General features: G+C 35.0%; 2 protein-coding genes across 5 annotated transcripts in view; one reads left to right on the top strand and one right to left on the bottom strand.

The window, feature by feature from the left end:
- LOC307163798 (ecto-ADP-ribosyltransferase 5-like) overlaps nucleotides 1-14,303 on the bottom strand; it is a 172,652-nt gene that overhangs the window by 44,338 nt on the left and 114,011 nt on the right. The gene's annotated exons all lie outside the window — the stretch shown is intronic.
- Nucleotides 7,326-14,303, top strand: part of LOC307163452 (uncharacterized protein) — a 38,212-nt gene continuing 31,234 nt past the window's right edge. For 2 of the 4 annotated variants that reach the window (XM_079879491.1, XM_079879490.1), the window contains exon 1: nucleotides 7,379-7,659. The gene's annotated coding sequence lies outside the window, so the exon portion shown is untranslated. Of the gene's footprint in view, nucleotides 7,660-14,303 lie in introns of all 4 variants that reach the window. The other 2 variants (XM_079879489.1, XM_079879488.1) reach the window with 2 other exon arrangements.

Below are 14,303 nucleotides of genomic sequence, written 5' to 3'. Positions count from 1 at the left end.
AATGGAAAAATTGCTGCTCGGAGGAATATTTTTCTTACCCAATCAGAGGAAGGTTACCATGACATATTCTAGCTAATCAGAGGACTAAGTAGCCTTGCAAAGGGTGGTATTATAGTAAGTGATATGACCCTAAACAGCGTAGAGTGGAGAAGGAGACAGAGAGAGAACGGAGCGGAGTATTATACACAGAGATTTATATGAGAGAGAGACAGAACGATTATAATATTTATATATATTAGCAATATTTAATATTTATAGCATATTAGCAATTATAGCATTGTTTTTTTATTGTTTTAGCACTTGTATGATGGCAAGTAGTAAAAGATTTACCTTAGAACAAGCTCTGGAACAATTATTGGAAAGTGACGAGGAGAAATCCGAAGCTGACAGCTTTTTGAAAAAACGCTGTATATAAAGTTCATTATTTCATTGTTCTTTACACTTTTGATTGAACAATTACAAATATCTGTCTAGCAAAGGGTTTGAAAAATATACTTTTAGTTCAAAAACTGTTCACTATTGTTGTGTGAGGTGTGAGTTTCAGTAATAAATGACTAAAATAAAACTTTCGTTTTTGAAATTCTCTAGTTTATTGTACATTTTTTACTCATACTTCCTTTATAAACACATTCTATGCATTCTTATGTTAGCTTACACTGTAAAAAAGAATACATTGATTTTATTGATATCTAATTAATAAAAAATGAGGCAACAGATTACAAGCAATATTATTAATTAAATTTAACAAATTAGAATTGAGTAATAATTAATCAAATGAATTCCTTAAAAGTTAACCATTTAAAATGAGTAAAATTTACAAAATATATTTTATTGCCAACATTGAAGACACCTGGTGTTAACAAGCAGAATCACTGAAGGAGAAAACCATAATTAAAGTCACCATTGTGGAGATCAGTGTGTGTTTTAGTTGGGCTCTTGACCTTAAATTATTAACTTTAAGTTTCTTTTGGCTGCTGTACATGAGTTATAACAGTCAGATGAACACATAGAAAAGATGATCTGATGGTGTTGGTTGTGTTTGAACATAATCATCATTTCACAATCATTAGATCTGAATCACTGAACTCATATAGAGTCCAATTTATAAGTTAGGTTTACTTTATTAATTATAGCAGCACTGGCCTTGTACGGCATAGTATTTTTAACTTATACAATGTAAGGCAAATAATTTCAAAAAAGTTTCTCTTACATAAAAAGGAGACACTAATCAGCCTGTGAATCTCAACAATGGTGACATTTATAAAGCATGTTGCAGTGCATTCTGGGTTCCACCAATCAAAACTCATTCATGGCTCCCATCATGCATTGCTGCATGAATAAATAATGAGCTTATGTTCAGAAGTGATCTGTTCGTCACCATTGCTGAGATTCATACGCAAAATCTTGATGTGTGTTTGTGCCAAAAAAAAAACAAAAAAAAAAAACACCATACATACATATTTATTTATTTTTTATTATTGATTTGATCATTTGGATTTCATTGAAACCGCTAATAATATTATACTGCTGTAATTAATAAAGTTAACTTAACTCATAAATTGGACTCTATATGAGGTTCAGTGATTCTGGTCTAATAATTGTGAAATAATGATTATGTTAAAACACAACCAACGCCATTACATCACCTTTTCTCTTTGTTCATCTGGCTGTTATAACTCGTACAGCAGCCGAACAAAACTTAAAGGTGCATTGCGCAACTTTTCATGTTAAAAATACCCGTTTTCTAACCCATACATGCTTAAACAATTGCCTGATGGTCTGAATGAGCCCTTCTCTGATCACTGCGATTGCCTCTATAATCCTGTACAGTAAAATAAATAAGAGGGATTCGGGTCGGAATCTGAGACTGGGTGTGACGTCATGCGCGTTCACGGCACGCTCATATGTCTGGCAGGTTTGTGTATGCGCCGACGCCGCCATTCTCCGTAGAAAATGGATTCTAAGAGATTATAAGAGACCGGCTTGTAGTTCATTTCAAACACCAACGCAAACTCCACGTAAGATAAAAAAAGAGAACTTTTGTCTAGTGCAACCAAAAGGTCCAAATTGGAGTCAGACAGGCGTCGGGGTAAGACGAGAGTAAACATAGGGAAGGCTTTCAACAAATGGAGAGATCTCCGGTCTGCTCTAGGGCTCAAACGGGATCCTCAGTTGGCTTTTTTCTTGATAAAAAGGTAAGATATATCCCATTCTCTAATGTCTGATACGGCCAATAATGACAATAAATGACGATCCATAAAATGTGTAATGCTTTAGCGTAAGCTAGATAAATGTACAATCGGAATAGGTTTTACTAACCATTGTCAGTGATCAGGTTCAGAATGATTGTGATATAAAATGCTGATATATAAGTTAGATACTTAGACACAAATTTTGAGCAAATTATACGATGTATTGCTATTGGAATATGCTACTTAGCTGATCAATAAAACAGGCTAAACCCCCGCAAATCTTCGGCGGATTGGCCTGTTTGGCTTTTATGGTAACGTCATAGTGCCACTTGATTGTTTATTACCTTGAGACATTTGGGTGTACTTTGTTGACCGACTGTGTATGGTATGGTATCATGATTACTATTTTGAGCTTTTACAAAGTAATAACTTATATTGTTCATGAACGTGTTTCCATAATAATAGTCATAAGTGGATAGGCTACAGTAAACACATAAGACAGTTCAACATGGAGATAGATGGGAATTTTCTACTACCCCCATTTTTTCCCTCACACATAAGTGTGTTATTTACTCAATTGCCTTTCCTTTCACATATTTTAAATTAGTTTGCAGATTTAAAACTTTATTACCTCTGAAGACATTATGATTGTAAACAAAAGATTTGTGCGGCTGATGCTCCTTGGGTTATGACCAGCTCGTGCTCGTGCGTGTGCGTGTGGTCCGTGAGCGTGCACACCTCTGGTTGCAGTTTCGCTTGCCGCCAGAGGGGGCGTAGTTCTGCGAAAACTCAGACTCTTGCGCAATGCACCTTTAAAGTAAACAATTTAAGGTCAAGAGCCCAACTAAAACACACACTGATCTCCACAATGGTGACTTTAATTATGGTTTTCTCCTTCAGTGATTCTGCTTGTTAACACCAGGTGTCTTCAATGTTGGCAATAAAAGATATTTTGTAAATTTTACTCATTTTAAATGGTTAACTTTTAAGGAATTCATTTGATTAATTATTACTCAATTCTAATTAGTTAAATTTAATTAATAATATTGCTTGTAATCTGTTGCCTCATTTTTATTAATTAGATATTAATAAAATCAATGTATTCTTTTTTACAGTGGGTCTTCTGAATCCATAGATACCAAACACATGGTGTTCCATCTCCATTATATGGTTTATAACCCCAAATGTAAAAATAGAGAAAACGGACCAAAAAGGGCTTAGTCCCCAGAGGGTTAACTCTTATTATATCTATTGTGTTTTTTTGGCCGCTGTGACAACCCTTTGTAAAGAGTTTTTAAAGGTGTTTGTTAATGACTAATAACTAATTTAAAGATGCATTAAACTTAGTCAATGCAGTTAAAACTGCATAAAAAGGTTGACTTTAACACAATACCTGCCAAATAGTAAGCCATTATTAACTTACATTTTATAAATGCTTAATACATTTATTTATTCACCCTTATTTTACTCAGAGCCTATGGACACCTTGAACTGCAAGATGGGAAAAAAACAAAAAACAAACATATTTTGTTATTTCGTGATATTGAGTCTTTCTTTTGACATTATATTTCTATTAATGCAATATACATTACATGTCAAAACAGCAAAGATCTTCTCCTGGACTGAAGCACAGGCTCTACTTTTCAGCACAACGGTGACCCAAAAAACATTGTTCCAGTATATACCTGTTTTATAACTTACAGTTTATTACTTTTAAAATACATTTCGTGGGTGTGTCTTTTTATCGTACACTGTTAACCCTTTCAACCCCACAGGAAAATCCACACTAAAGAGTAAAAAGTAACATTGACGCAGTGTTGCAGTGAGATAATTAAGGGAATATGTAAGTGATTGTTGAGCATTAGTGATGAACACCTGCTGTTAACAAGCAGAATCACTGAAGAAAAGAGAAACACAAGAACAGAAAATAGAGAAACACAAGAAATACTAGGGATGGGCGATATATCGCACGATATTGTTATGCGCATCTCGTCAGTAAAGCCGGTTCCTTGATTAGTAGTAAATCTCCTTCACCTGCTTTCAGATGGAGTGGCATTTACTACAAAGAGCCGTAGTTAACTGACAAGCTGAGCCATATCGCATTAATATCGCGGACGTATCGGCAGCAATAATTAATGCGATATGGCTCAGGTTGTCAGTTAACTACGGCTCTTTGTACACAGCAAAAACTCCAGTGTTAAATTAACACTCCTGGGAGTGTATGAGTCCACACTCAAGAGTGTTTAAGTTAATGAGATAATTAAGTGATTAATTTAGTGATGATTGAACATTATTGAAGACACCTGATGTTAACAAGTAGAATCACTGAAGGAGAAAATCACAAATTGTAAGTTACCATTGTGGTGATGGGTGTTTGCTTTAGTTGGGTTCTTGACCATTATATGTTTGCTTTAGATTTTGTTTGGTTGTTGTATCTGAATTGTAACTGCCAGTTGAACAAAGGAAAGAGTTGTCTGATGATGTTGGTTATATTATAACATTCATAATTTGAACTTGATCACTGAACTCATTAAGATCCTTCTTTCTGACTTCGATTTATGTTGTTGGTTAAATTGAGAATTTTTGATATAATATAAAGGATTTCTTAAAAGTTTTTTTTTTTTTTTTAAATCATTCTTTTAGGCACACACAGATGTCACGATTCAGTCAATGCATCTCAACAATGGTGATGAGCAGAATATTCAATTAGGAAAAGTAAATTACATAGACAATTCAGATCATAATTTATTCATACCGCAATGCATGATGGGAGCCATTAATGAGTTGTGATTGGTGGCAGCCACTGCAACATGCTTTATTATTGTCACCATTGTTGAGATTCACAGGCTGTTTATTGATGTCTGTGTTTTAAATGAAGTAATCTGAATATCTATTGATCAGAACAATGTTTATTAAATATTTTGAATTATAAGTAAAGTACTGATAATCATAGGCTGAAGAATCACTAAACTGCTGCTAACAAGTTAAACCAAACTATCTCAATAAGTTTCCTTTTTCAGATCACAGCATGATTATGTCAAAACATAACCAACACTATCAGATCACATTTAACTTTGTTCATTTAACTGTTAGAAATCAATAACAGCAGACAAACAACAGTAAACATTAAAGTAAACATATAATGGTCTATAGCCCAACTAAAGCAAACACCCATCACCTTAATGGTAACTTACAATTTGTGATTTTCTCCTTCAGTGATTCTGCTTGTTAACATCAGGTATTTTCAATAATGCTCAATAGTCACTTAATAATCACTTAATTATCTCATTAACTTTAACACTCTTGAGTGTGGACTCATATACACTCCCAGCCCCAGGAGTGTTAATTTAACACCGCTCCATCTGAAAGCAGGTGATGGTGATTTACTAATCAAGGGAACCGGCTTTACTGACGAGATGCGCATAACAATATCGTGCGATATATCGCCCATCCCTAAGAAATACAACTGACTTCCAGCCATTACGCACTATTACACTTATTATTAACCAGTATGACTTTATATTTGTCATACATCTACAGAAGTTGTTATTGAGATGTTTAATTGAAAATGTTTGGTTTGAAGTTTCCATTTTAAAGATAAATGTTTGCTTTAGTTGGGTTCTGGACTCTTGACTCTTTACTCTTGACTTTTTAACATTAGGTTCTCTCTTGCTGCTTGAACTGTGTTTTTGCAGATCACACATGTGCATACACACATGGTTAGTGAATGATTGCAGTTATCTTGATTGCAATGCCCAAATCATCATATAGCCTGTTCAATCACTAACCTCATTCAGAGTTTAATTCTGTATTATAAGTGTTATATTTACCACCACTGTTAAACTACAGCAATGAGTCACAATGATGATTTTTTTTTTTTTTTTACACATCATGAAACAAAGCTACACTATATTGTAGAAACACAGAGATATCAAAAATTAGCACGTGAATCTCAACAATGGTGGCATTATTTTATTTATGCAGCAGTGCATGCTGGGAGTTTTATACTATCCTGAAACCCAGCATGCATTGCAGAAAGGTACTTTTGATTGTCACCATTGTTGAGATTCATATGCTGATTGTTGATGTCTGTGTGTGTCTGAGTCCAGCAAGAGTTCTAAATGTTTTAATGCACTCTATGATTTCAATATCCTTCAAATTAACTGGTTACAGAAATATTACTGTATTTCATGTTGTATATTAACAGATAAACAATAAATATTAAATACCCATAAAGTCAAAGCTTATATACAGAATGTGATCAGAGAATCAGACATGTCCAGGATGATTATGGCATCATCACAACAGCCTAAAACACCTGATCATCTTCCTCTTGGCTTTTTCTTGCTATAACAAATGTGTTTTATAAACTCACAGTTACAGCATCTAGTGAGAAACTAATGTTATAAAGTCAAAGGTCAAGAGACCAACTAAATCAAACACTGATCTACATCATGGTGACTACACACTTTATTATTTTCACTAAAATATCAACAACTAAATATCTGTTAATTCTCAACAAGAACTTTTGCACATGTATGAAATAAATAATGTTAAACTGGTTTGTAAACTGGTTTCACACTAGTTGGAAGTCACTTGCAGTTCTTGTGTTTCTCTTCTTGTTTCTCTGTCCTTCAGTGATTCTGCTTATCATGTGTTCATCAGTGTCTCAATTCACTCACTTCTTTTAATTCACTCTGTCAAGTGGACTGTATTAGTGAACTAATGTAGGGAATAGTGAATGAGGGTAAAGGGTGTGATTGGGAAAACAGCCTCTGAGTGTCGACTTTGAGCGCTGTTAATTTACAGTACATTCCTGTAGAAATCACTGGTGATCCCAGATTATTTTAGTTCAAAATATGTTTGAGCTTATATATCTCAATATTAATAACAGTCTGGTTAATTTTGAGTCTTGAACTATAAACTCTCAAGTGTTGGCTTTCTAAATGTATGTGTGTTATGTTTCTATTCAGAATTACTTATGAGCAGTAACCTTTTTATTTTGGGCATTTCATGTATGCAGCACTTGCCAAAATTGGGGGTGAAGGGGAAGGGGTTAAAGACACTAATCCCACAATGATGTGCTGGTGGTGACGTCAATCTAAAATATTAACCAACCTGCCCTGGGTCCATGAGGGCAAAGAGACAGTTTTTTTATATAAATATCACTGCCGAAATGAGCTATAGATTCAGTTGAAAATAATCAGAAGATTTAATCTATTAACATACCAGGGACACAAAGAAATAAGGTAAAATGTGATTTTAAAACAATATTAATATTACTGTTAAGAGCTTAAGTACAAGTCACTGGTGTCATTTCTAAACATTAAAATGCAGAAAAAAAAAGACTATTCAAAAGACTATTCAGAGACAAATGTCAGCTTAATTTGTTTAAATGCAACAACAGGTGATTTATAGACATTTAACTAAACTTAATAATTATAACTGGACTGTGAAGGAACTGAAGGTAAGAATTATGTATTTCATTTTCTAAATATGTTTTTTTTTTAATACTAAATAGCCAGTCAACTAATGAAATAACTGAATGTAAATTGTATTTTTTTTTTTTTTATGTAAGTTTTCACACCTGTAGTAGGGTTAATGGGGACCCAAAAGGGAAATACTTTATTTTAAGGTTTCACGTTTAACTATTAACTACAACTTTTGCCTCAAGAAACTCCTAATTTGCTGCTTTTTAATAGTTAGTAATGTAGTTGTTAAGTGTAAGTATGGGGTCGGAATAAGGGATCTAAAATATGATCATTCAGAATAAGGCATTAATTATAAGGGGGGCATTTTACCCCAAGGGGGCATTTCCCCTCACTCTACCCTTATGCTTTAAAGGGATCATGAACTGGATTATTTTATGATTTATAAAGTTTCCTGGGGTGCCCTTATATTGTTAGTACACAGCAAACACTCCAGTGTTAAATTAACACTCCTGGGAGTTTATATGAGTCCACACTCGAGAGTGTTAAAGTTAATGAGCTAATTAAGTGATTAATTGAGTGATGATTGAACATTATTGAAGACATCTGATGTTAACAAGCAGAATCACTGAAGGAGAAAATCACAAATTGTAAGCCACCATTATGGTGATCAGTATTTGCTTTAGTTGGGCTCTTGACCCTTATATTATTAACTTTAGATTTTGTTTGGCTGCTGTTGGTGAGTTATAACAGCCAGATGAACAAAGAAAAAAGTGATGGTGCTGGTTAGTGTTGTAGTAGGGGGTGTCCTGCATGTTTTCAAACCGCCCATAGAGGGTGGGATCTCACTCACAGAATGTACACAGTGTCAGCCGTCTTTCTTTGGAAGCTAAGCTATCGGGTTCTTATTCTGTGGAGAAAGCTAAGTAGTAGGGGTTACCATACATCCTCTTTTTGCCGGACATGTCCAGCCATCGAGATTGTCCAAAATGTCCGGGATTCAGCTTTTGCTTTTGTGGTCGCCATTCATTGTTTACATGCACACCTTTTGTTTCAATCTAACTGAATTCATTCCGATTGGTGAATCTGATTGTAGTGTTTACATGAACGCTAAACAAGTGATCGGTTAATGTGCGTTTTAACATTGTTAAGAAAATTCCCGCTCCTCCGTGAGAGATACGAGACCGGTGCGTCTCACAGGTGTCGGTCATCAGTAATCACGCCGCCGGCCTCACGCCGTTCTCCCGCGCCCCTCAGCCTCGTCCTGCTCGCCACAGTAAACATAATGAATGGCGACAGAACGCAAAAGCCGAATCCCGGACATTTTGTGCGATCCCAAAAGCCCGGGCAGACACACGGAGACTAGTAGCTTAGCTTTATTGTTTACAACTGCTCTCTAACCGGTAGGCGTGGCTTGGGAGTGGCCTCCTTGTGCAGCGAATGCAGTGAAGTGCATTCTGGGAGTTGTTGTCTGTTGCCTACGAATGCAGTGAAGTGCATTCTGGGAGTTGTTGTCTTTCATCCATATAAGCCAAAAATACATTTCTGGCTTTTCTCATTCACATTTCTACGACATAAATGACCCAATTTAAATACACATTCATCTTTCCAGAGATGAAGTATCCCTTTAATCATGGCACAATGTTTCTCCTGGTTTCCACGGCAGCGCTGTTTGATCTAATAGAGATACACTGTCAGAAATAGGGGTACAGTAGGAGTCCATTTCTGTCCCCCAAGGTACAATCTACACTAACGTATCCCATAGGGCTTATTATTGGACCTCAAGGTATATACCTTTTTGAGGGTGAAAAAGGTACATATGTTCCCAAGCATTAAAAGGTACACATATGTACCGTTTCTTTTAAAGGTTAAGGTACAATATCAAAAGACAGCCTCTGCTAAGTAATTTTTTTTGTAAAAAAAAAAAAGAAGTTTTTTTAAAGGTTTTAATGATACCTTAATTATTTAAAGGTAGATTTTAACTTATCACTATATTTGAGTAGCCTTGAAATAAAGGAAATTATTTTGTAAGTCAATTTGTTGATATTAAATCATTATAACATCAAAAAACAAAAATGGTGCACAGCAAAAACTCCAGTGTTAAATTAACTCTCCTGGGAGTTTATTTGACTCCTAACTCAAGCAGGGGCGATTCTAGGATTTTCATTTTAGGGGGGCTCAGCTCCCAATGAGGGTATGATGTAAAAAAAAAAAAAAAAAGTTAGTTTATGGTCTAATGCTCACTATTAACTAGTTTCATTCATTCATCCAGTAACATGCATATGGCAGGGTTTTATAATCACTGAGGTCCTGAATGCAATGTATTTAGGGGGGTTCGGGTGCATGCTCCCCCGAGAAAATTTTGATTTCTCTGATCTACATGTGTGCATTTTAAGATGTTTTGAAGGCCAAAAAAAATTGGATGACAATAGCTTTAAAACCATGTGCGGGCAGCTGTTTTTTTTTTTCTCACCTCATCAGCATCACACTCTTTTTCTCTTTGTTTTTATCTTGCTCTGTCTTTTCCCCTCCTAAAGCTGAGCTTTGACTGATATAGGCTTTTTATTTTTGTCTGTCAGTGAAGAAAGTAATTTCAAATCATTTAACTAACCAGCTAAATGTGTATTAATGTAATTGTCTATTGGCAATATGAATAATCTGTTCTATATTTATTTCTATTTATTAAAAATAACAACATGAATTATCAATTTGCCACTTCTATAAATCAAGTAGCCTACTTAAAAGAAAATCACAAATCCCTTTACTCTACACAGTAAATTAACACTGCTCACCCAACCAACACGTTTATCTCACAGTGATCTCTCCATATGACCACAATGTGAGTTCACAGTGAGCTAAAAGTGTAACCGCACTGTGCACTCACTGTGTGCTCATATTATGGACACTAGGGCTGGGCGATTTAAATCGCAATATTGTTATGCGCATCTCGTCAGTAAAGCCGGTTCCTTGATTAGTAGTAAATCACCATCACCTGCTTTCAGATGGAGCGGCATTTAGGGCTGAGGAGATAATTAAGTGATTAATTTAGTGATGATTGAGCATTATTGAAGACACCTGATGTTAACAAGCAGAATCACTGAAGAAGAAAATCACAAATTGTAAGTTACCATTAAGGTGATGGGTGTTTGCTTTAGTTGGGCTCTAGACCATTATATGTTTACTTTAATATTTACTGTTGTTTGTCTGCTGTTATTGATTTATAACAGTTATATGAACAAAGTAAAATGTTATGTTATAGTGTTGGTTATGTTTTGACATAATCATGCTGTGATCTGAAAAAGGAAACTTATTGAGATAGTTTGGTTTAACTTAGCAGCAGTTTAGTGATTCTTCAGCCTATGATTATCAGTACTTTACTTATAATTCAAAATATTTAATAAACATTTTTCTGATCAATAGACATTCAGATAAATTCATTTAAAACACAGACATCAATAATCAGCCTGTGAATCTCAACAATGGTGACAATAATAAAGCATGTTGCAGTGGCTGCCACCAATCACAACTCATTAATGGCTCCCATCATGCATTGCGGTATGAATAAATTATGATCTGAATTGTCTATGTAATTTACTTTTCCTAATTGAATATTCTGCTCCTCACCATTGTTGAGATGCATAGACTGAATCTTGACATCTGTGTGTGCCTAAAAGAATGATTTTTTTTTTTTTTTTTTTTAACAACTTTTAAGAAATCCTTTATATTATATAAAAAAATTCTGGGCATTTATGCAGATTCACTAACTAACAACATAAATCGAAGTCAGAAAGAAGGATTTTAATGAGTTCAGTGATCAAGTTCAAATGATGATTGTCATAACATAATCAACATCATCAGATCACTTTATTCTTTGTTCAACTGGTGATTATAATTCAGAAACAACAGCCAAACAAAATCTAAAGTTAATAATATATGGGCCTAGAGCCCAACTAAAGCAACCATTGATCGTCATAACGGTAACTTACAATTTGAGATTTTCTCCTTCAGTGATTCTGCTTGTTAACATCAGGTGACTTCAATAATGTTCAATCATCACAAAATTAATCACTTAATTATCTCATTAACTTCAACACTCTTGAGTGTGGACTCATACACTCCCAGGAGTGTTAATTTAACACTGGAGCTTTTGCTGTGTACAAAGAGCCGTAGTTAACTGACAAGCTGAGCCATATCGCATTAATTATCGCTGGTGATACGTCCGTGATATTAATGCGATATGGCTCAGCTTGTCAGTTAACTACGGCTCTTTGTAGTCAATGCCACTCCATCTGAAAGCAGGTGATGGTGATTTACTACTAATCAAGGAACCGGCTTTACTGATGAGATGCGCATGACAATATCGCGATTTAAAGCGCCCAGCCCTAAGACCAAAGAGACCAACTACAGCAAACACTGACCTCTACAATGGTGACCAAACTCTTCAAACAAACTTCAACATGTAAACCTCTTAAACATAATTTCTAAACATCGAAAGTTCCCGCTATAACTGTCTAAGAATGTTAGGGGGGATAATGTTCTATCAATGTCATCACTAAACATGTTTGAAATGTTTATAGAGAGTGTTATCCTACCTTTTAGGAGAACATTCTGGTTACAAAAATAAAATTAACTACAGAAAATATTACAAGAACATAACATAATGCTCTCAAAACATTCATAGAACAATAACATTTCTAGCTGGGATGAGCTCATATTGTGGTCATAGTTTGAGCACACAGTGAGAGCGCTGTGCGGTTACACTTTTAGAACACTGTGAACTCAGATTGCAGACGTTGTGACCACATGGTGACATCACTGTGAGATCATAGTGTTGACTGGGCAGAGCACATATGGTCCCACTCTACATGGTGTTAAAGTAACACTGAAGCAGTGTTAAAGTTAATGAGACAATTAAGTGATTAATTGAGTGATGATTGAGCATTATTGAAGACATCTGATGTTAACAAGCAGAATCATAAAAGGACGGCATTCATTTTCTAATATCCGTACTCTTTTTAATATTTTATACTCAGGACAAAACAATAGCTCCGCTGAGGTGATCATCTCGTTAGATGCCGAAAAGGCATTTGATAGGATAGAATGGGCTTATCTGTTTAGGACATTAGAGGAGTTCGGTTTTGGGGATCGATTGATTTCATGGATACGTTTATTATATGCTGGCCCTCAAGCTTCAGTTTATACTAATAATGCAAAATCTGAGTATTTTACTTTATCACGGGGTACGAGCCAGGGATGTCCTCTATCTCCAATACTTTTTGCCATAGCTATTGAACCCCTTTCAATAATGCTTAGAACACTTCCGATATTTCAGGGCATAATCCGCAAGGGAACTGAATATAAATTGGCTTTATATGCTGACGACTTGTTACTCTACACTGTTAGACCTTACCGTTTTTTTTTACAGTAAAATACTGGCAACACTGTTGCCAGTAATTTACTGTTAATTGTGCAGTTCTTTACTGTAATCTACAGTATGTTACTGTAAAATGCACTAAAACTCGAGTTAACTAATTTCACTTGCAGAAACCTTAAATTGACCAACTGTCATTTACATGTATTAAACTAAAATGTATAATGCATTAATAACGTGAGCAAAGTATTACTGTGAACTTATTTCATTTGAAACCACAACAAAACTTTTGTAAATAAAGAGATTTCCACTGGACCAGCAACTACACAGTCACCGCCTGTTAAATAAAGCAACATGCAGCATATCATCAATGGTTGTAGATCTTCTCCTGGACTGAAGCACAGGCTCTACTCTTCTGCACAATGGTGACCCCAAAAACGAAATTTTACAGTAAACTACTGGCAACAATGTTGCCAGTATAAACCTGTTTCATAACTTACAGTTTATTACTGTTAAAATACATTTTGTGGGTGTGTCTTTTTATCTTACACTGTTAACCCTTCCAACCCCACAGGGAAATCCACACTACAAAGAGTAAAAAGTAACACTGAGACAGTGTTGCAGTGAGATAATTAAGGGAATATGTAAGTGATTGTTGAGCATTAGTGATGAACACCTGCTGTTAATAAGCAGAATCATTGAAGAAAAGAGAAACACAAGAACAGAAAATAGAGAAACACAATAACTACGACTGACTTCCAGCCATTACACATTATTACACTTATTATTAACCAGTATGACTTTATTTCTGTCATACAGAAATTGTTATTGAAAATGTTTGTTTGAAGTTACCATTATAGAGATCAGTGCTTGCTTTAGTTGGGATGCTGATGCTAAAACATTTATTTTTCTTTTGCTGCTTGAGCTGCGTTTTTGCAAGTCACACTTGTGCGCACACAGTTTATGAATGATTGTGGTTGTAATGCTTATGATGACGAAATCATCATATTGCCTGTTCATTCACTAAGGAATTAATTCTTATTCATTCAGAGTTTTATCCTCAATCAAAAGTGTTACATTAGCACTACTGTGAAACTACAGCAATAAATTACTATGACTCTTTTTTTTTAACACATCATGCATAAACCAAAAAAAACAGAGCAACAGTGTGTTTTAGAAACACAGAGATATCACAATTTAGCACATTAATCTCAACAATGGTGGCAATATTTATTTTCTTTTTATTATTATTCATGCAGCAGTGCATGCTGGGAGTTTTATATTATCCTGGAACCCAGCATGCATTGCGAC

Source organism: Squalius cephalus, assembly GCF_949319135.1.
Source record: "Squalius cephalus genome assembly, chromosome: 1".
NCBI classification, from domain to species: domain Eukaryota; kingdom Metazoa; phylum Chordata; class Actinopteri; order Cypriniformes; family Leuciscidae; genus Squalius; species Squalius cephalus.
Note: the sequence above shows the minus strand (reverse complement) of the source record. Positions and strands in the feature narration are given on the sequence as shown.